Source organism: Cervus canadensis, chromosome 21 (assembly GCF_019320065.1).
Source record: "Cervus canadensis isolate Bull #8, Minnesota chromosome 21, ASM1932006v1, whole genome shotgun sequence".
Taxonomy (NCBI): domain Eukaryota; kingdom Metazoa; phylum Chordata; class Mammalia; order Artiodactyla; family Cervidae; genus Cervus; species Cervus canadensis.
The window spans coordinates 58,510,863-58,532,867 of record NC_057406.1 but is presented as its reverse complement, the minus strand read 5'-3'; the positions used below and the strand labels follow the sequence as shown (position 1 = coordinate 58,532,867).

The 22,005-nt window shown below is 50.3% G+C and overlaps 1 protein-coding gene across 1 annotated transcript in view; it reads left to right on the top strand.

The window, feature by feature from the left end:
• The first annotated feature begins 3,366 nt into the window (after positions 1 to 3,366).
• The window catches only part of MYH9 (myosin heavy chain 9), an 85,118-nt gene continuing 66,479 nt past the window's right edge, over positions 3,367 to 22,005 (top strand). The window contains exon 1 of the mRNA XM_043441644.1: positions 3,367 to 3,559. The gene's annotated coding sequence lies outside the window, so the exon portion shown is untranslated. The remainder of the gene's footprint in view (positions 3,560 to 22,005) is intronic.

Genomic DNA, 22,005 nt, shown 5'->3' with positions numbered 1-22,005 from the left:
TATAAGAGAAGGAGAAAAAAAATCTATTTCAACGTGTAGACAGGCAGTTGATCTAGCACCATTTATTAAAAAGATCATCTTTGGGACTGCCCTGGTGGTCCAGTGGTTGAAACTCTGTGCTCCCAATCCTGAGGGTGTGGGTTCTATTTCTGGTTGGAGAAAACAAAACAAAACAAAAAAACAGAATAAATAAAATGAAGAAAAGACCATCTTTTCCCCTTATTTACAGTGGCACCTTTGTAATAAATCAGATGACCATATACATGTTGATCTGTCAATTTTATTTTAAATATGTGTGTGTAGAAAGATTTGAAGGAAATAAGATTTGTTAATAGTTGCTATAGTGAGTTTGTAAGGTTGTAGATACTTTTGATTTATTTTTTAGTATTTTCTCTACCAACCATGGGCTGGCTTCCTGGATGGTGCCAGTGGTAATGAACGTGCCTGTCATTGCAGGAGATGTAAGAGTTCAATCCCTGGGTTGGGAAGATCCCCTGGAGGAGGAAATGGCAATCCACTCCAGTATTCTTGTCTGGGAAATCCCATGGACAGAGGAGCCTGGCAGGTTATAGTCTGTACATAGGGTCGCAAAGAGTTGGACACAACTGAAGCAACTTAGCACGCATGTACACCAACCGTAATACTATTTTAATACTCAGACAAAATAGATAAAATATTTTTCTAAAATACCACCAGGGTGTAGGTTCTAGGAGACAGAGGAAGGGTTAGGTTGGACAGTAAGAAGGAGGGCTTCCTGAAGTAGGAAGGCATCCAGGCTAGTAGATGAGGAGAGAATTCAGAGCTCAGCTGACAGGCCTTCCATCTTCTTAGGGACCTCAGTTTTCTGGAGAATGTGGTGTAGGAGGTTGAAGGTGAGGAAAATGGATACGATCATCATCGATAATGCTCTGTTGTTAAGTACACACTGCTTAGCAGTTTATAATACACTTACAGGCGCACTTCTCCTATGTTCTCCCCAGCAGTCCTGCAGGCAAGGCCCTGTGATTACACCCATTTTATGGATAAGGAAATGGATGCTCTCTGAGTCTTGTTCAAGCATCCACTAAAGACCATTTTACGTCAAGCCTTGTGTCAGTTCTGGGTCCACAGAGACATTTAGGGCATATTTCCTATCTGCTCTCCGGCAGCTCCTAGCTCAGGCACAGGAAACAGTTAAGTATATCGACAGTTGAAAGCTAATGTAACAGTGCTCAACAGAATATTACTCAGCTACAAAAAGGAATGCATTTGAGTCAGTTCTAATGAGGTGGATGAACCCCTAGTCTATTATACAGAGTGAAGTAAGCCAGAAAGAGAAAGACAAATACTGTATATTAACACATATATATGGAATCTAAAAAGATGGTACTGACAATCCTATTTACAGGGAACAAAGGAGACACAGGTGTAAAGAACAGACTTTTGGACTGGTGGGAGAAGGAGAGGGTGGGATGATTTGAGAGAACAGCATTGAAACATATACATTACCTCACGTAAAATAGATAACCAGTGTGAGTTTGATGCTTGAAGCAGGGCACCCAAAGCCGGTGCTCTGGAACAACCTAGAGGGATAGAGTCGAGAGAGAGGTGGGAGGGGGGTTCAGGATGGAGGGGACACGTGTATGCCTACAACGAATTCATATTGATATATGGCAAAAACCATCACAGTATTGTAAAGTAATTATCCAATTAAATAAAGTAAAAAATATTAAAAAAAAATCTAGTGTGTTAGTGCTATAAGAGATGAATGCAAGATGATGTTGGGGTGAGTCCCAGTTTTAGAAAAATTATGCAAGTTATATATGCTGCAAAGAAGAACTATTAAACTCATCTTAGTGTGCTTTTCCAATTATTACCTTATGATTAATTATCAGAAAAATTGATCAACTTACTTTCTCACCTGTAATCTCTAAACCTGGCTGATGGTGGACATTTTTATTCTTTTTTAAAAAACTTCATAGGTGAAAAATGGCATTCCATGTAGTTTTGTTTGCATTCAGATGACTCATTTTTTCATAATTACTGGCCATTTTTATTTCTTCTTTTTAAATAGACTGTTCCTTTTTGGACCATTTTTAAAACATTTGGGGTTTACCTTATGGACGCATATTGTTGATATTCACATATTGTTGATAATTCTTTGTCACAGAGTTGCAAAATCTTTTTTCCAGTTTTGTCTTGCCTATAGATCATACTTCTTTTGAAGCTCATTTGGAAGACTGGTTTAGTCACAGTAGGAAGAACATTCCAAAAGTAAAGAGTAATGAGAAATTCTCCCTCTTAGATATGAAATGTATTATAAAGCTACCATTCTTAAAGTATTGTGGAACTGGCACAGGAACACACAGAAAGACGAATGGATACATCTCAGAAACAGATCCAAGAATATATGAGTTGGTAGGTGATGATGGTGTGTGGACAGCTGGCTATTACAAAAATTATATTCAATTTCTTTCCCACTCCAAAATTAAAATGAATTCCAGATGGATTAAAAATGTAACAAAATCTTTCAAAAATTAAAATAAATTCTGTAATCCTCTTGTTGTGGGCAGTAACACATACACACACAGACACACACACACAGTGCGCTTTGCCAACCTGAAGAACCCCAAGAAAACATTTTGCAACAAATATCTGAAAGGAAGTGTGCGAGTTAACCACGTGGAGGTAAAGAGAGGCTCGGAAGGGCACTCCAGGTTGAAGGAACCCACCGGCGCAGAGGTCTGGAGGCTGAGACTGCAGCGTGCGCACTCCAAAGACAGGGTCAAAAATGGAACTCAGGGCGCCCACAACGGATCCGGGGCTTGAGTCCAGGTCCGCCCCCACAGGCCATCTGCATTGTAAAATAGCACTTTTCCCATATATGGTACTTAATATCTGTTCTGGTATCAACAGAATGACATGGGTCAGGGAAAACAGCTCGCGGGGCGGAGTGTCAGCAGCCCGGACTTTCCCAGTCGGCTCCCGCCGGGCCTCGCCCGGAATCAGGCACTGCACCAAAATCCCTGCCGGGAGTCCGCCGAGACTCTACTCCTCCCGGTTGGATTCTCTTTGTGTCAATCCTTCTCCTGGAACCTGGCGGTTCGTTGCGCCCGCCCTAGGGGGCGGGGCTCCCGCCTAGGAAGAGCGGGGGAAGGTGGAGAGGGTGGAGATGGGGGCGGATGGAGAGAACGTATTCCCACCCCTCTGGGCCCATAGGCTCCACCCACTGCCTTTCCACAGGTCAAGCTGTCTGTTCATCATGACCAGCAGCTGGTTGGAGTGGGTGAGACAGCTCGGGGGCGGGCTCGTCCCTTCAGGCTCCGCCCCGCAGCCGGCGCCGGGCTCGGAGTGGGCGCGCTCTGAGAGGGGCGGGGCGGGAGGGCGGCGAGGAGCCGCGCAGGGTGCGGTGAGGCGCGCAGATCCTAGCTGTTCCTGGGCAGGGCACTGAAGGCTGAGCGAGGCTGACCTGCTGGAGCTCCCGCCTCGCGCGCTCGCCCCACCCCGCAGTCGCCCGAGCGCTCGAGGAAGCCCTCTCGGGAGAAGCAGCGCCTGTTCCCCGGGGCAGATCCAGGTTCAGGTGAGCGAGCCCCACCGGCGGGTCCCGCCCCGAGCGGGCGAGCGGGGGTGGCGGGGACCGGACGCGCGGAGTCTGGGCGAGAGGGCCGATGAGTGGTTTTCGGCCTCCGCGCGGCCGGCGACCAGGCGTGGGTGGGGGAGAGCGGGCTGGGCACCCTTCACGGAGGGGCCCCGGGACCCTCGCGCGGATGCTCGGTGAAGACGCTGACGGAAGCGAGACCGGGGAGCCGAGGAAGGCATGGGGCCGGGCGCTTCCCGGAAACCCTCCGTACCCCCTACCCGCCCTCCCGCCGGCGCACCCCGCCGCCTGGGCACCCGGGAGCCTCGACCTCCCCCTGCCGCCGGGGCACGCGCCCCGCCCTCGCCTCGCCCAGTGCCCAAGTTGGGCAAACTTTTTAACCCCTTCCGGGCAGCCTCTGTCCCTTGGACCCAGCCGCTCGTGCGAGGTTCAGGTGGGGGACTCGGGGCGGCGGCTCCTTGGGAAGTTTCCGTGCGTTTTCGAAACGGAGGTAGCGGGCAGGCGGGGACCGTTTGGCAGCTGTCAGGGCGTCCTCCTGAGTCAGAATCGGACAGTCCTGCAGCAGACATTGCGCTCGGCTCGATTTCCGCCCTCGGCTCCCGACTTCCTCATTCGCCCGGGTGCGATCGGCTGGGCGGAGGAGGGGGACCGGGAGAGGTGCGGCCGGGTGCTTGGGAAAGGGACCCGGCGGGGATCCTGGCTCGAGGCAGGGAAGACTTCCCCCTCCCTCACAGATCCGCATCCTTTGACTTTTGGCCTCTGCTTCCGGGGAGAGGGAGGCCGGGGAAGGCCAGCACCAATCTCCGCGACCCTGGCGCGCACCTGATTCCAGCGCACCTGCGGGCCCGCCTCAGCAGGGCGGGGGCGGGGAGAGTTGGGCCCTGCTCCTCGAGGATCCGGCCTGGGCTATTGCATCGTGCCCGTTTGGGCCAGATCCAGGGTTTTCTACTTACCGCCCCCACCTCCCCCCAAGTGTCTCTTTGCAGGGTCCCGATCTCATGCTGTCCAGGGGCCACGCCCAGGGCAGGACTGCACCCCCCACCCCCCTGCGCTTTCCCCCCGGCCCCCCCAAGAGCCCAAGTGTCTCAGAGACGGAGTATCTTCCTGGACTAGGTTGCCGGTTGTCTTGAGGTGGGGGCAGGTTGAGCGCCCGGGCTGCTATCTGCGGCCCCACCCAACCGGTGTGGGGAAAAGGTTCCCGGGAAGTCCCAGGTCCTAGGCACCGGCGATCTCTCTCCGCTGGGCAGTTGAGAGACCCAGCCGCTTCTGGGTTCACTGCACCCTTTCCTGGGCTTAACAGGATTGCAAAGTAACTGTTGAGTAACTGTTGAACGGGAGGAACCGTAGCGCCTTCCTGCAACACTATGACCATTTCTGAGTGCTGTCTGAGCCTGTAACCTCACCGGGTGGTTTATTCCCTTTATGGTAAGGAGGGAGGCTGCTTTAAGGCCTATTTAGACAGTCACTTGATTAATATTAGTCAATTTATATACAAGGCTGCTGGGAGTGGGGGGAGGGTACACAGATGTGTAATTGAGCAAATATTTAACTGGCTCCTCTGTGCCAGAGACTCTGCCAGGTGGTGGGGGGTGTGAAGTTGAGTAAGACCTGGCCTGTGCCCTGGGGCATTTAGGGAAGAGCCAAGACAAATCCGTAGATGACTCTAAGGTGAGGCGAAGATGATAGAGACCCTAGAAGGGTGCTGTGAGTCATGGGATTGGGAGAAGGGAGCCAGCCTGTCCTACAGGGGACCCAGAGGCCTCTGCCCTGGGGGAGTTTACAGTCCTCAGGGGGAAATAGAGGCCTAGTGACTGAGATGCAGAAGCTGCCTGTGATGAGTGTCTCAAACAGGCCTCAGACAAAGGACTCGAGGAATTCTGAGAGGGGCCGCTTCTGTCTGGGATGAGAAGGGAAGCTGCCTCGAGGAAGGAGGACATGGCAGGTTTGCCAAACCGAGGCAAGCATTCAGTGTTGGAAAGTGAGGACTCATTTACGATAATTGAGGTGTAATTAAAAACGTCAAGAGATTGCTCAGTGTAATTTGAGAGCCGCTGTGCCCCCCAGATGGCTGCAGGGTGACATCAAAAAAGCTCTGTTCTTCAGATTCAGCAAGTCCCGGCAGTGCCATGGCAGATCCAGGTGCTCGGATTGGCAGGCAGTGTTTGGGGAAGGGCAACCCCCAGAGGTGTGTTCTGTGGGGCTCCTTGTCTGAAGGGCAGGTGAGGGTAGAGAAAAAGAGAGGGGCAGGGCTTTCTGACTTTTATTTTTTATTTTTAAACTTTTAACCTAAGGGGTTGGAGATGGGACAACTTCCCTCTCACTGGATGAAGGACGCATGTTAATCACAGCCTGCCTCTCTCTTGCTCGTTCTTGCTCCAGAAAAAAACAAAACACGGATCTGTTAGCTTTTTAAAAGGAGAAAAGCACACTCAAAAAATGCTGCATTGTTGTGTCGCCTGGTGGAGGGTATTGCTAGAAGCCAGGCTAGCTGTGCTTTCTTCACTTCCTCTTCTAGCTAATCCTTCCATCAAGTACTTAAGACAGCCCTTACCAGCTTGACATCTTTATTTCAAAAGGAGAGGAGGGGTTGGCTGTTGTTTTCCTCTGAGCCTGGCCCTACCCTTCTCTTGGAGGGGGGTGGGGGGCAGTGAAGAGAAACCCCAGGCAAAGGAAAAAAAGAAAAAACAAAAATCCAGGCCTTGACAGCTTGCTCCAAAGCATCATGTTCCAAAAATATTTAGAATAACAAAATCTGTGTGTCATCTTAATTAAACAAACATCCTAATTTGCTGAGCATAAAACAGCATCTCTGCCCACAGGGGCAGGAAGTGCATTTTCCCTTTGTGCAGCCCCAGAGAGTCACTGCCTCTCGGCTTTAACCCTTGGTGTGCTGAGTCCCTGGGCTTAAGCCCTCTGGTGACAATGGAGTGGAACCCTGGCTGCCCCCTGGGAAGCAGTAGGCTTGTGACTTAACGGGATCCGGTTCTTCATTAGAGCTGGGAAGGGTGGAGTCCTGAGTTTTGGCACTAGATAGCGTTCAGATCCTGATCTTGCCACTTATATGACTGTAGGCAAGTCACTTAACCCCCCAAGACTCAGTGTCCTTATCTGTAATACAGGAGTCATGATACCCATCCTATGGGGTTAAGTGTGAGAACTAAAAGAAATTAAGTATGTACAGGGCCTGAGACATAGTGACTGTATACATTTTTAAGAAAATATATGTGATCAGTCTTCATTCCCTGGGTTGTCAGGTAGGGAGACAGGATAGGAAGGGTAGATGGTTCTCCTGGCTCCTAGCTCAATGCTCTTTCTGCTTCTAAAAATGATGTGTGGTGTGTGTGTGTGTGTGTGTTGCTCATGGACCACAAAGCCTGAGTGGTAAAAACACAGGTGGTTCCCAGGCCCATCTGCTGATGCTCTTGGATGCTCTTGGTGATGAGTTTGTGCTCACTAGCCTTGTTGCAGGGCCCCGGCTCAGGCAGAAGATACACAAACTCACTGCGTTTTAGTTCTCAGACACAGCTTCCGTGGTCTAGGGGAGAGCTCAGGGGTGACATGGAGAAACATTGGACTTAGTGTCTGGAGGCCTGGCTTCTGGCTCTGGCCCTGGTTGGGGGTACATTTGATTTTGCTAGAAGGTGTGTACTGCTTCACAGAGACACCATGCCAGTTTATGTGTCTGCCAGTTACACCCAAGAGTGCTTGGGAAGTTGAGACAGGCAGGAATTTAAATTTCTCCATGATGCCCCAGTTTCTTAGGGGCCCTCACGCCCTACTGATGGGGTCTAAGTTGTAACAGCTCTCTTTATAGAAGGTAGCTGGGCAATATCTGTCAAAGCATAGTCCTTCTGACTGATTTCTAGGAACTCACTGGCAGATAAACTCAAACATGCAAAAGGAAATGTCCAAGGATATTCTTTGTAGCATTGTCTAGAGAAAGACAGGAAATAAGCTAACTGCCCATTAAGAAGGTCAAATAAATCATGGTACAGCTGCACAGTGGGAATCCTTAAAGCCCTTAAAAGAAACTGAGACTGACCTATAGGCACTGATTGGGCATGCTCTCCAATATATATTTTAAGTGGATACAACTTGATACAAAGTGGGATACATGTTGCTCCCTCCTGTGCCAATTATGGTATGATGCCTCTGCTCTGTTCATGGAAAGCTACAGAAACCCAAGTAACAGTGGTTGCCTCTAGAAAAGGCCCAGGAAGCCAGAGCCTGGGGTGAGTATTGCTTTTTCCACTAAATACCTTTTTACATGTATTGACTAAATAGTCAGAAATTGAAAATTTTGTTAGTTTTATTAGCAACAAAAATAAGTGGTTGGCTGGCCATTCTTGGGGGTCTCTGCTTTTAAAATGCATTGCTTGAGATCCCAGATTGCATACTGAGTGACTGCCACGTGCAGGGGAGGAGGAAGGGTCTTAAAATGGACTGAATTGCTCTGTGGTTGGAACATTTTGGGGCCTGTTTTCTTCTCCATGATGTCATATTATCACCAGAGTAACCCCTTTAAACAAAGGTCTTCTCTGATCCTTTCCCTTGGTTTCTGGAAAATGGTGGATGCCTTGATTGCCTTTTCTCTGCTGTATGAGAAAAGGAAACCTGCAGGGTGCGTCTGGAATGTATTCTGGGAAGTCCTTTTGCCAGCTTTCCCACAATCCCCCTGGCTCCACGCTGTCCACTTGTCCTTTTCTGGGGAGCCCATCCTGACCAGGAGGCCAAAACAGACCTTTATTCTCTTGGGTCTTCCTCATTTGTAAACTTGGGGTCATTGCAACCCACCCCATCTCCAGTTGTCCCTCAGAGATCCAGCCTGTGGTCTTTATGTATTAATAACATTGGAAAAGCCCAAACTCTCAAGAAAATGTGATCAGAGGGGGGTTTTGAATTGGAGAGCCCCGATCCCCTTCTCAAGGAGGACTGCCGGAACCTTGCACAGTGTGGGCCCCGGAGAAGACTCAGGCTCTGCTCACTCCCGAGCTGGCTCTTTTCTGTAGCACAGCTGGTGGAAGACCCCATTAGGGTCACAGGCAGGCCTGTGTCCCTGCCAGGCAGCTCTAGGCCTCCTGAAAGGTGATGTGAGTCACACATGAGTATGCACAGTGAGCCTGGATCTAAAATGGGCCTGCCACTCCATGGGCGGGTGGTTTGAAGGCAGGATGCCAGCCTGTATCTGCCCCCTTCTGTCTGCCCCCACCTGCCCCTCAGGCTTTGATGGCACCAGATACTTGGGGAGCTGCCCCCTTTGTCTGATGCAGGTCTCTTTAAAAAGTAGCTGAGGCAGGCCGGCTGCTGTCAGAAAGCCTCAGGCCCCTGTTCTGCTGACTGGTGTCTCTGGCCCGAGCACCCGGGGTGAACACAGCACACCCAGGCCTAGGCAGGTGGGCCCAGAAAAGGCTCCGGCCAGCCTTTGGCTGAGGGCCTGGCCATCTAGGGAGTTCTCACGACAGTGCCCTCAGCAACTGTCTTCATCTGCAGCCCTGGGTGGGGAAGCCTTCCTCTGCAGCTGGACAGACCCTTGCAGGGTCTTCTGGAAGTTGCCACTGAAGGGTGTGGCTTCCTGCCTGGGCAGGTGGGGCTGCAGCCTGCAGGGAAGTTGAAGTGCTCTTGAGCTTCCCCTCCCTTCCCTCTCGAAGGTCACTTCCTTGGTGCCTCTTGGGTGCCTCTCACTTCCTTGGTGCCTCTTGGGTGCCTCTCACTTCCTTGGTGCCTCTTGGTCCTTATGGTTCTTACCCTGCTGCCCAGAGAAACAGGGGGCCTCTGCGAGGCAGGTCCCTCTCTTACCTCCATGGACATTATTTTGGAAACTTCCATCTCATGTTTCCTTTTTCTTTCATTTAACTCTAATTCTGAATGATGCCCGGCTTAAAAGAAAAATCAACAGGGACTTCCCTGGCAGTCCAGTGGTCCAGACTGCCACTGCAGGGGGCACAGGTTCCATCCCTGGTCCAGGAACTAAGATACCATATGCTAAAAAAAAAAAAAGAGAGAGAAATCAGCAGCGACAGTACAATCCTCCCTACTGAATTTACTTAGGATTGTAGAGTGTCTGAGATGGAAGGGATCCTGTGTGTATGTGCTCAGTTGCATAGTCGTGTCTGACTCTGTGACCCCGTGGACCATAGCCTGCCAGGCTCCTCTGTCCATGGGATTTTCCAGGCAAAAATACTGGAGGGGTTTGCCATTTCCTTCTCCAGGGGATCTTCCCCAGCCAGGGATCGAACCTGTGTTTCCTGCATTGGCAGGTGAATTCTTTACCACTGAGCCCCCTGGGAAGCTCAGAAGGGATCTTAGGGATATTGTAATTTTCAGTCCTCCCACTGCTGTAGCCCCGCCCATGGAGCTCATTCTGAGTTAGTAGAAAGCTCTGGCCCCTGGTTTCCCTCAACCCCAGTGCCTTTCAGAATCACATGGCCTCATTTAAAAGTGTTTCTGAGCTGTTATCATGCCTTTCCTCGCCTTTACACACTATTCAGCCCAGCAACACGTACTTAGCTCCTTTCATCTTCTCTTAAGTCTGTTCTTCCACACCCTTAATCGTTTTCTTTTGGGGGCTGGGGGGGGGAGGGGCCCAAGAGTTAAGAAATGGGGTGGGAAGTGGTTTGAGTTTCTTTGAACTTCTTCCAGTTGGACAGTTCCACTTGGGCTGGAAGTTCCTGTGGCTCAAAAATCAATATTTCACATGGGGCAGCGCCAGGCAGCGGGTGGGCCACTCAGAGCCACATCAGCTTTCCACTGCCCTGCAGCCAGTCCTGGTTTCTAGTAATTTTAAGTCACTTAAGGTCTTGGGTGGTGGATTAGTTGTATTTTCGATATAAAACCCATGTAGAGGGAACCACACCAGGGCTTTGGGCTCTGGCAGAGCTGGGACCAGACCCCTGCCTTTGCTTCCTTCTGCTGTTAGGCTGGAGCCTCAGCTTCCTCGTTGGCCACATGGAGATGCCACTTTTATGGGCTTGTTGTAACTTGTATAGAGACACGCCAGGTGGCTCAGTTCTTTCCTCCTCTTCCTCCCCTTTTCAGGTTGTCACCAACATCCTCTGTCCTTGGGTGGTAGGAGATGCATGTTCAGGTTTTAAAGATTTTAAATTAAGCCTGTCCCTTAATGATAAGGCATGGTGAGATGACTGAGGAACCTGTGGGAAGATTCCTTGAGCTTATAGAGACTGAGGTTTTCCAAGCCTATGACCTCTGCATTCTTCTTCCCAGATCACACAGTTCAGCTGGTGACGCAGATCTGAACTGGTTTAAGCATTTTAAAAAAAGCTGTTACAAGGCTGCCGAGGCACCTTTATTTTGAGTTGTCTGGTGTTCAAAAGCCACTGAGTTTCCTGTGTTTTGCATAAGGCCCTGGGCTGGAGAAGGCAGCTTCCTGTCTGATAAACATAAAGAGGCGTTTGGAACCGTTTGGGTGACTTAATCTAACTGAGCTAAAATGGGGGCAAAGGCTAAACTGGGAGGTCAGAAGTAGGGTCTTGTTTCATCTCTTTATCCCCAAGTCCTCACCAGCGCCCTGCATGGACTTGACCCCTCGTCCTTGTTGCACGAGTGGAGTTCAAGTCTCACTGGTACTTACCTGTAAGCTTGGGATGTGAAGGCCTGGGCAGCCGAAGCTCTAGAATGCCACTTAGTGATCTCTCTCACAAAAGGCGGTGCTCAGTACTTATCTGAAAATTCCTGGGATAGGAAAGTTGGTAGCAGGGAGCTCTTTTTCTTTTTTTTCTTGTTGCAGAGAGCTCTTTTAAAGTTCTGTCTATTTTTCAGTATTGAAGAGTCAGCTATTGGGTATGGTGATCCCAAATTTCTGGGCCAAGTCAGTCATCAGAGACACCTTGGAGTCCTTCCTGCTGCATGACCTGCCCTGTGCTGGACCTGCTGGGCGTTAGTGGGAACAAGGGCAGAGAGCCTGCCTCTGGCTCAGGAGCCTGCCTCTCCACTAGGGAGTTGGGACATGGGGACAGAAACTTGGGACAAAAGGCAGCTTCTGTCATCTTGAGTGAGCGGGGATTTCTGGGCATCTTGAGCTTCCTGGAGGCTAGAATTGCCTGGTGGGGAGGAGGGAAGATGGGGAAGGAAGGAAGGAGCTCTGGTGGGAGGGTGCTGGCTGGGAATCAGGATGTCTGGGCTGAAGTCCAAGTCCAGCTCTACCAATAATGGTAATAATAATAAGAGTTAAGTTTTATTGACCACTTGTTATGTACCAGGTACTGTGTTAGTGTTTTTACATGATTCTCTCATTTAATTCTTCCCTCATTTCTGGGAGGTAGAAGTTTGCCCCCATTTTACAGATGAGGAGACTGAGCCTGATTCACACTCATGTGCTCTGACCCCTCTGTGACCTTCCAGATGCCCTTCACTCCTGGGCTTACCTGTTGTCACTTGACAGTGAGGGGTTGGACTGGTTCCCAAGCCTCCTCCCTCCCCCGTGGCCAGGAACTAATGAGAGGAGCAGAACTTTTGGAGCTGCGGCAGAACCGGGCGAGGTTGACAGTGCTGCCTTGGCTGCTGACTTCACCTTTAACCTCAGCCGGCCATTTTTCAAGTGTGTGTGGTGAGCCCTGGCTGCTGGGCCTGCCTGCCATTGGAGGGGCCCTGGCTGATCACTGGGAGCCAGCCAGCCAGAGAGCCCGCCACCATCTCCATAGTGGGCGCTTCTTGACCTCGGTCCACTGGCAGAGTGATTCCTTCCTGCTTCATGTGTCTGTCTGTCTGTCTGTCTGCTCATTTAGCGACCGCTCCTCAGAGCGTTACAGTGTGTGCAGGGTGCTCCTGGGCTCTGGAAATAAGGAGGGGAAGGAATCAGGGACTCTCGTTTCCAGGAGCTCTTAGTGTCCCACTAGAAGGCTGTGGGCCCAGGGGGATCTGAGAAAGCTTCCTGGAGAAGGCGGCATCTGAGCTAGTTTGGAAGGTGGGGATGTGGCACAGCATGTCCAGAGAACAGGGCTGGGACCTTGTGCAGTTGCTCAGACTTCAGCGGAGCTTTGTGCAAGGGTGATTCAGGTCGCCAAGGCCCTCTGAGTCACTCTGGGCTAGTAAGAGATTTCCTCTCCTCGTAAGTGGCTCTGGGCCCCAGCCCCATCTTGAAGCCCCTTAAGCAGCCCCAATGGCCCATTAAGGCTTGCTCCCCTATGCCGTTTCCTGGGAAATGTGGGGGTGCAGGATTCCATTCCCAGGGCCTTAACCTCTGGATGCCTGCTGGGAATTCTGCCTGTGCCCTCTGGTTATGTGGTCAGCCAGCTGAAGGACTTGGGAGGAGATTTTTTCATGGAGTGTTGAGAGAGACATAATTATTACTGGAATCAGTTCCTTTTTTAAAGAAAAAGAAAAGGGGGTGGAGGTTTGTTTCTAGCACAAATAATGTAGCAGCAAAACTAGCAAGAAACAGATTTGCCCCTCACCCTGTCCACCCTTTGCATCTTTCTGGGTTTCCTGTCCATAGACATGCATACTTTGCAAAATTAAATACTAAAATTAAATATTACATTAGATATTGTTGTGTGTTCTAACTTAGTGCTGTAATATAAAGTTTCCTATGTTGCAACAGGCTCCACAATTAATATTTTAATGGCTATGTTATGGTCTACTGTGGGAAAGAACCATTACTGACTTTGCCAGAAAGTTCCATGGGTTTTATTGAGTCTCTTGGAAATTCATTCATTCAGTAAATGTATCCTGAGCATCTGTTTTAGGAAAGAAACTGATGGGTGCCTAGGATGAGACATTCCAGGCCCTGCCTTCAAGGGGCTCACAGTCTACACCCAGGGAAGAATCACCTCACTTGGCTGTTGTGGGTTGTGATGGGGGTGAGCATGGGAGAAAGTGGCTGCTTAGACGCCCAGGTTGAATTGATGAAAAACAGGTAAAACCACTTTGTCATCAGCGATGAGAAAGCACAGGAACTTGGACTTGGTAGAGCTTTCTGGGCTCACTGGAGGGATATCTTCACGTCCCCCCCACTACCTGAGTGGTTCATACAGGTCTGGGCCAGAAGACACATTCCCCATGGGGTGGGGTGGGATTGGGAGGAGTGAGTGACAGCCTCCAAGGGACCTTGTCAACGGAGAGGCTGGGGAACTAGCCCCTGGCCTTCCGGAGGGAGGCCTTGGTGACCATGAGTGGCAGGCAGCTGAGAGTAGGGGCAGTGAGGGTGGGGTGGGATGTCTGTGAACTGTCCAAAGCCAGGCAGGCCACCTGGGCTCTGCTGCGGCTCCTGCCTCAGGGGAAGGAACCAGTTGCAGCAACAAGTTGCAACAGTGTAGTTTTGTTGTAAAGAGGAAGTTTCAGAATCCCAGTGGCTGCTTGTGAGCAGGAAGATGTTTACAACTGTGAAGGAGCTATTTGCTGCTCCATGCAAGTGGAGAAGATGGGTGGTTAAGGGCCTGGAAACTGGAATGCTGTATCTTTGCTCTGGCATTCTCTTCCATTCCAGATAAATGACTTCCTTGCTGCCATTTCTTCACTCTTTCCATCTCATTGCTCTACTGGTCCCCCCAGCCCCAACTCCCAGCTCAAGGGAGCCGCTTGGCAAGAATTCTGCTATCTTCTTAGAGAGCAGGAAAGAACCCCCTACCCGGGGAGTGAGAAGGCCAGGGTGGGACATGGTCACTTGGACACTTCTGTGGTCCTGTTGCAGGTTTTGCCAACCTCATCAGGTCCCACTCTAGGCTGCAGTGGGGTTTTGGATCAGTACTAGGTCTGTAGGGTTGAGGTTTGAGTAGAACAGCTCTGTCATGGACCTCAATTCCCTCCCCTCCCCGCCCCCCCCACCCCCGCCATTAAATAGACACTCAGAAAACCAAAAACAAACTCTAAACCTAACCTATTTTTTACATATTGACTTAAAATTACTAATAAGAACAACACATTGGCTGGGGATTTCAGCACTTAGTAGATTATAATGTTCCTTAGTGGTTGAGATGAGGTCCATTGTGTATCTTTTTTACATCTCCTGTCACCTTGTTTACACTACTGTTTGGTAGTGATTATAGGCTAGAGATTACCTTTGAATTTATACTATTTTAAATTATTTACTGGCTTTTATATTGGAGGAGGAGAGATGGGTACAGGAATAGAGAATTAGATAAAGCAGAAGGCAGCAGTGGGGCATGGGGAAGGGAGTGGGTGACTCTAGAAGTAGCAGCTGGGTTTAAATCCCATTTCACTCAGTTTATTTATTCATTAAATATGTATAAAATGCTGGCTGTGTGCTGGAGACTGTTTCGGTTCTGTGGATACATGATTGGATAGAAGTAACCAAAGCGTGCCTTTGACATTCCAGTGGGGAAGAGCAGATGGCAGCCAGACAGACAGGCTCACTGTGGCAGGTCATTATGCTGTGGAGAATGATGATCAGGTGAAGGCATGTAGGAAGAATCACAGACCTGGTAACTTAAACAACAGAAATTTACCTCTCACAGTTCCAGAGGCTGGAAGTTCAAGATTAAAGTGCCTGTAGGGTTGGTTTCCATTGAGGTCTCTCTCCTTGGCTTGTAGTCAGCCCTCCTCCCTGCTGTGTCCCTGTGTCTGAACCTCCTCCTCTTCTTAGGACACCAGTCAGATTGGATTAGGGCCCACTCTTACTGTCTCCTTTTCACCTAATACGTCTTTAAAGACCCTCTGTCCAAATGCAACCACATTCTGAGGTCCTGGGGGTTAAGGCTGCAACAGGTGAATTTGAGGGGGAGCACAGAACAGTCCATAAGAGGGGAGAAGGGAGGGGGAGTGTGTATGTCAGAGGAGGCCTCTCTAACCTAGGGACCCACTGATGGAGACTCAAGACTTTTCTCTGCTTTACCAGTTGTTTCTTTAACTGCTTTGAACCCCAGTTTGCTCATCTGTAAAATCTGGTTAATATTGATAAACCCATCTCTTGGTGTCCTTTGGGCAGCTAAAGTGTGGAAGGCACTCTGTGCACTGTCTGATTTGTGAGGGACCCCAGTAAACGTGTCCCCACACCCTCTCCTGCCTTCCCTTTTCCTTCTGTCCGCTTTCATCCTCTCTTGAGTTCCACTCGTTGTCATCAAAGTGCTTCAGTAACTGGGCCCACGGAATGGACCGGGGATGGACCAGTTTCTAGGTCTCTCTGCCTTCCTTATAGTGATGGCACACACACACACACCCCCGCTGCCCCAACACCCTGCCCCTTCTTGTGGACCAAGCATTCTTGGAGATGGCCTCCCCTCTGATGAGCCATACACACTGCTTTTATGTGAGGAAGGGGAAAGGCTTGTGGTAAACCGGTGCAGAACTATAAATCTAGAGTCCCAGATGCTGGCCGAGGTGTTGGATGGCTGCCAGGAGAGCTTCCCTTGCTCTGGCAGTGCCCCTGCCTCCCCGCGCTGGTCTCCGTCTTAGCCCTTCTTGACCATACTTGCTGGTGTCGCTGCCTCTGCTACAGGAGTTGCCTCTGGGACCCTTAGCAGTGCACGTGGCCCATGATAAGCACTTAGTACATGCCCAAGAAACAGCTGGATGTCTTTCATTTTGTCCATTTTTAACAAGTCAATTTTCATCTATTTTTTAAAAAGGTATTTATTTTATTTATTATTTATTTGTTTGGCTGTGCTGGGTCTTAGTGGCAGCATGTTGGATCTGGTTTCCCAACTAGGGATCAAAGCCAGGCTCCCTGAGTTGGGAATGTGAACCAACTTCTACTGGACCACGAGGGAAGTCCCAAATCTTTTTTTTTAATCACTATGAAGGTTGAAGTCACACTCAGGTTATTGCATATGAAGTCTCCCAATCCCACCAAAGTGATGGTATTAATGTTCCCATTTTGTTGTTGTTCAGTTGCTCAGTAGTGTCCAACTTTTGTGACCCCATGGACTGTAGCACACCAGGCTTCCCTGTCCTTCACCATCTCCCAGAGCTTGCTCAAACTCCTGTCCATTGAGTGGGTGATGCCATCCAACCATCTCGTCCTGTCAGTCCCTTCTCTTGCCTTCAGTCTTTCCCAGCATCAGGGTCTTGTCTAATGAGTCACCTCTTCGAAAGTATTGGAGCTTCAGCTTCAGCTTTAGCATCAGTCCTCCCAATTAATATTCAGGATTGATTTCCTTTAGGTAGATCTTGCAATCCAAGGGACTCTGAAGAGTCTTCTCCAGCACCACAGTTCAAAAGCATCAATTCTTTGACATTCAGCCTTCTTTATGGTCTAACTCTCACATCCATACATGACTACCGGAAAAAACATAGCTTTGACTAGATGGACCTTTGTTGGCAATGTCTTTGCTTTTTAATCTGGTGTCTAGGTTTTGTCATAGCTTCCAAGGAGCAAGTGTTTTTTAATTTCATGGCTGCAGTCAACCATCTACAGTGATTTTTGGAGCCCAAGAAAATAAAGTCTGTCATTGTTTCCGTTATTTCCCCATCTATTTGCCATGAAGTGATGGGACCGGATGCCATGATCTTAGTTTTTGAATGTTGAGTTTCAAGCCAACTTTTTCACTCTCCTCTTAGTTCCTTTTCGCTTTCTGCCATAAGGGTGTTGTCATCTGCTTATCTGAGGTTATTGTTGCCATTTTAGAACTGGGGGAATTGAGGCTCAGAGAAGCTAAGTGCCTTGACCCAGGCAGCAGGTGAGAGATCCCAAGTCTTCTCCCTGCTCCTCTAATTTTCAGGCCAATCATTTTCTTTATCTGCTTCCATTGCCTTTCCTGCCCTGTCGTCCTACTTGACCCTGTAAGTGTTTGTGAAGCTAGGGGCTTGTAGACTTTCAGGCTTTTGTATACAGTGGCTGTTGGCCTGGTGACTCCCTGGCTTCTGGTGTCAGGTGTAAAGAACCCATCTAAGACAGGGCAGTGGGCAGCAGGTGGGGGTGGAAGGCCAGTGTGTGACCTGGGCACAGCCTGGCTTCTGAACGGATCCATAGCTGCTTCCCCCTCAGCCTTCCAGCACTGCTGCCACCTCCTAGCCATCTCCTGGCCGCCTCCGAGCCCATCAGCCTGCTATTCTCAGCCTGCCTTCTGCCCAGAGCTGGGCCTGCCACCCACCAACCGTCTCCTGTGTTTGCCAGGGTGAGGAGGAGGTAGCTGCGCCTTGCCAAGTGCTCATGAAGAATGCCTCATCATGGGATTAATTACTGGCCGCCGAGCATGGTAGAATTCATCAGGCCCCATCCTTGTTGTGGCTTCACACCTCCAGCCTTCTTCCCTACACACCTGAGACAGATCCGTGTGTTAGAGGCTGAAAAATGGTGACTCTTCCCATCTAAAGCAAGTTGCAGGCTTTAATTATCCTTGGGTTGAAATGGCAGAGAGCCCCCCGCCCCCGCCCACCCGCCTTTCTGGCTTTCAGACAAGAATCTGAAGAATGTGATACTCTGTTTTGGACCTGAGCAAGGATCAGGGATCAGGGGCTGGGGCAGGATTCTAGGCCCTTCCGGGGCTTTAGCAGGCGGCCTTTGTGCTCTTGGACCTGGGACATTCCACAGTGGTTGTGGTTCGCAGGCGCATTAAATTCTTGCCTCCTCAGTGGGATCCTCCGGGGCAGCTGGGAGGGGCTGGGGGAGAAACCCCCCTCCCAACACACTCGTCTTAGAGTTTGCAAGGGGTTGGGCCCAGGGGGTTGGTGGCAGCCAGGAGGACTGGATCTGCTGCTCTGCTTCTGGAGGTTCTGGAGGGCAAGGAAGCCTGTGGGTCGTCCCAGGCTCCCTCCTGTTCCTGACCCATCACTCACTGCTGCTCACCAGGCCTTCTTACCAACTTTGCTGGCTGCTCCGGGGCACCGACAGCTACTACTCCCTCTGCCCTGGAGCAAGTCACTAAAATCTCCTGGGCTTTGGCTTTGCAAAGCAGGACACTCATGGAACCTGCCTCCAGGTCTGGGTTGTCGTGTGTGGTCGTGAGGTCTACCGTGAGAAGCACGGTTCTATGCCATGGGCTTTGTGATTCCCGGGGTACAGACGAAGAAAGGGAGCTGCAGAATGGTTAAATTACGTTCCTGGGGTCCCTGGATATGGAGACTAATGGCCACATCCAGGTTGGCCTGAGGTGTCCTACCCAGCGCTGATCCTGCACTGTGTGTGTGTGTGTGTGTGTGTGTGTGCGTGTGTGCGCGCGCGCACGCTCATGTCTGCTTGGGGGGAGGGAAGGCTCCGCCCTGGGCAGGCTGGGGTGACTGAATCTGGCTTTTCCCTAAGGTAGGGGCCGCGGCTAGTTCTCTCATCAGTGTTGGCTCCCCTAGGGCCAGCTTGTGGCCCAGGCAAAGCAGTGATTCTCGGCAAGCGGTAAAATAAGCAGCGCCTAGGTTTCTGGTGACGGATGTGTTGGGCTCATCCCTGCGGCCAGGCTGCCTGCTCATACCGGCCAGACTCTGAGACACAGATGCTCCCACGACTTGTTCTAGGAACTGTTAGTTCATTTTTGTGTAAAGTGTGAAATATGCAGGTTTTATCTTCATCCTGTGCGTGGCTCCTATTTGAGTCATTTCCCCCAAGGAGGCCACAGGCCCTGGGATCCTGCTTGTCCATCCTGGCTTCTCTGGAGAGTGTGATTTTGCCGGCCCTGCAGCCGGTGTGCCCAGGGCTGGCACGTGGCTGGCCCAGTGGAGAGCAGGCCCAAGGGATGCAAACAGAGGAGAGAGACAGTTTGCTGTCCAGATTGATGAGCGCACCCCAGGGTAGATGGCCTCCTGCCCCCACCATCCCAAGTCCTCCGCTTCTCACGGGGACTCTCACTGTTGGGTTGTCCTGACCACAGCTCTGCTTCCTTGGGCCTCTTCTGTAAGATCCTGCTTAACCTCCTGGAGGAAAATGAAGAAAATCCTTTCAGATCAGTTCACATTGCCTTGGTGGAGAAGGAGGCCACTCCAATGCCCCTTTGCCTTTGAGCTGGTAACCAGAGGGCTCCTAAAAGTCCCAGGACTGTGCTTGAGGGTCTCTGTAGATATACCTCTAAGATGGTACACAAGGGGTTCATGGCCTTCAACCAATTCTCAAAGGGGTCTTTGATGGCTGAAAGTGTTCAAAACCACTTATCTAGAGAGATGGGGACTTAGGGTTTCCTGTTTATAGAATGTGTGTATGTGTATAAACATATGTCTCTGCATATCTCTTTATATACACACACACGCTCAGGCAGGAGGGTCTGCTCACTATGGGGTTAGGTGACACTGTCCTGAGATGTAATGTGTGCAGAGCACTTTCCTGGGGCAGTGGCCTTCCTCTCCCATCTGATCTGTATTAAGCCTTTAATATCATAGCACTTCTGGGCGTCTCTTGCTTGTGGGGCCAGGCCTTGAGCTTTGCGTGGTGAGGTTTTGAATGTAGTGGATTTGATCAGTTGTGTACTCTGCATACAGAGGAAACTGGGCTCTTTCTTTCTGTCCTTGTGATCTTTCAGCTGGACTCCAGATCCTCAAAGAACACTTCCTAAACCCCCAGATCCAGTCAGGTCACTTCATCTCCCTGAGTCAGCCTGTTTCTTTTTTAAGGGAGGTGGTGGGGAGCAGGGAATGCGGCAGAGGCCTTAGCATACCTGCTGTGGCTTTACTGAGGTTGTCTGGATCAAAGGATGGCAGCAGCTGGAGACCACCTGTCCAACCCATGTCAGGTGACTGGGCTGCTACAGCTGCCGTCTTACCTGCCTGAGGTTTGACAGTCCCAGAACCTTGCTTTGGCTTTGGACTTGAACTTCTCCTTGTGAACTTCACTGTGTGATCTTGGGCAAGCTGCTGGCTGAGTCTGAGACTCATCCACCCAGCGAAGGCTGAGTCAGATGGGTGTTTTTCAGGCTATCAACTGAGACCCACTGGTGGGTCCTGAGCTTATTGGTGGCAACCAGTAGTCTTAGAAATTAAATAGATTCGAATGGAAAATATCAGAGTGTCTAGGGTGTATACATCATTTTGTGAAGCTTTTGTTTGACACGTTTGCATATTTATGATAAAGCTTTTAAATTAATTTTTTTCTGTTGTGGTTTGATATTAAAAAAAAATGGCGCCCTCGGGATGAGATGCTTCTTTGGTGGAGGGGTGGTCTTTCAGCGCTGACTTGTGTGGTTCCCACCCATAGGTCTGGGCAGAGCTGAGGTCCCCATCCCCCAAGAGCTGAGCCGTAAATGGAGCTCCCTGCAAGATCAAACTCTTTAAAGTTCTTTACAAAATTCTGGGAAATGAGCTGCATTCCTGGGGTGGAATAAATCATGTCAAGTGAGGCGAGGCAGGATGTGACTTCAAACCCCTCCAGAGTGGGCTCTGTGAGGGCAGTGCTGTGACTGACTCATTATGAGTGAGCTCAGCGACACCGACTCCTTGAGAGAAGAGGCAAGACTGTGGGCAGGGAGCCAGCAGGCCTGGGTCGCCACCAAGCACCACTCCTGCCTGAGTTCATTTGGGTCCTCACAATAGCCCTGTGAGTCGAGCCGGGCTCTGACTGCATCGCAGAGTCGGGGCTGTGGGCTGTCAGCTCGCTCCGCTGGGGGAGCCTTCCTGTCCTTTGGGACAGCTCGTGGCATCTCCAGTTTACAGACGGAGAAACCGAGGCCCAGGGGCCCTGTCGGCCTGGCCCAGTTTGTCCTGTTAGTAAAGCGATGGGTCTGTATTTCCCTGGCCTGTCTGGCTGCCTCCTGAGTCTGATTCTTTCTAAGATGCCTTCCTCATAAAGGTCATGAATACGTTATTAATCATTTGGAAGGTCTCTCTCGGAGTCTTAAGTGACCGCCTGATCAATTCAGGAAGATAACTGTTAACCAGTCATGTGTCTCTTAGAAACAACATGGAGATTAGTGTACATCAGATTTAGCTGGAAGGGCGATGGAGAAGAATGAGGACGTTGATATGATCCTGAATGGCCACAGATCAGCTCATTGTGGGCCTTTCCTGCCTCATCTACTAAAGAGAGTCACTGAGGTTTGGAAAAGAAGATGTAAGATTAAGGGGGTTGTCCTTAGGCACTGTAAGAATGGGTGGCAGAGAGTCAGTTGGGCTTGGTCCTTGGAGTTTGGACCTTTTGGGAGACTGGAACCTTCCCATTCATCAGGGATTACTCAACATCTATGCAGATCGGTCATCAGGGACCCAGGGGTGCCTGGGCCCCATTGTGGCCTTAGAGCTCTGAGCCTGGCAGCAGTGGGATCAGGATGGCTGTTGGTAGTAGAGGCTGTGATATTCAGGGATTTTGTCTGTTTTTGGTGTCATTTAAACATCAATCAGAATAACAACCTGCCGAAGGCCTGGTGGGTCCTGGATTGAGTGGTCTTCAAAATTGTCTTTCGTTTCTGATCGTGGGTTGGGCTTCTCAGCTGTTCCTGATGTGGGCTCCAGAATCCAGCCTGCCGCACTTTCCCATTGAGACTGTGGCTGTATAATTACATCTTCTCAGTATGTTTTTTTTTCTGTGTTGGGTTTCAGCAAACTGTGCTCGCAGGCTTGGGGAAAGAAAAACCATGCTATGATCAGCAGAACCAAAGGGAAGGAAT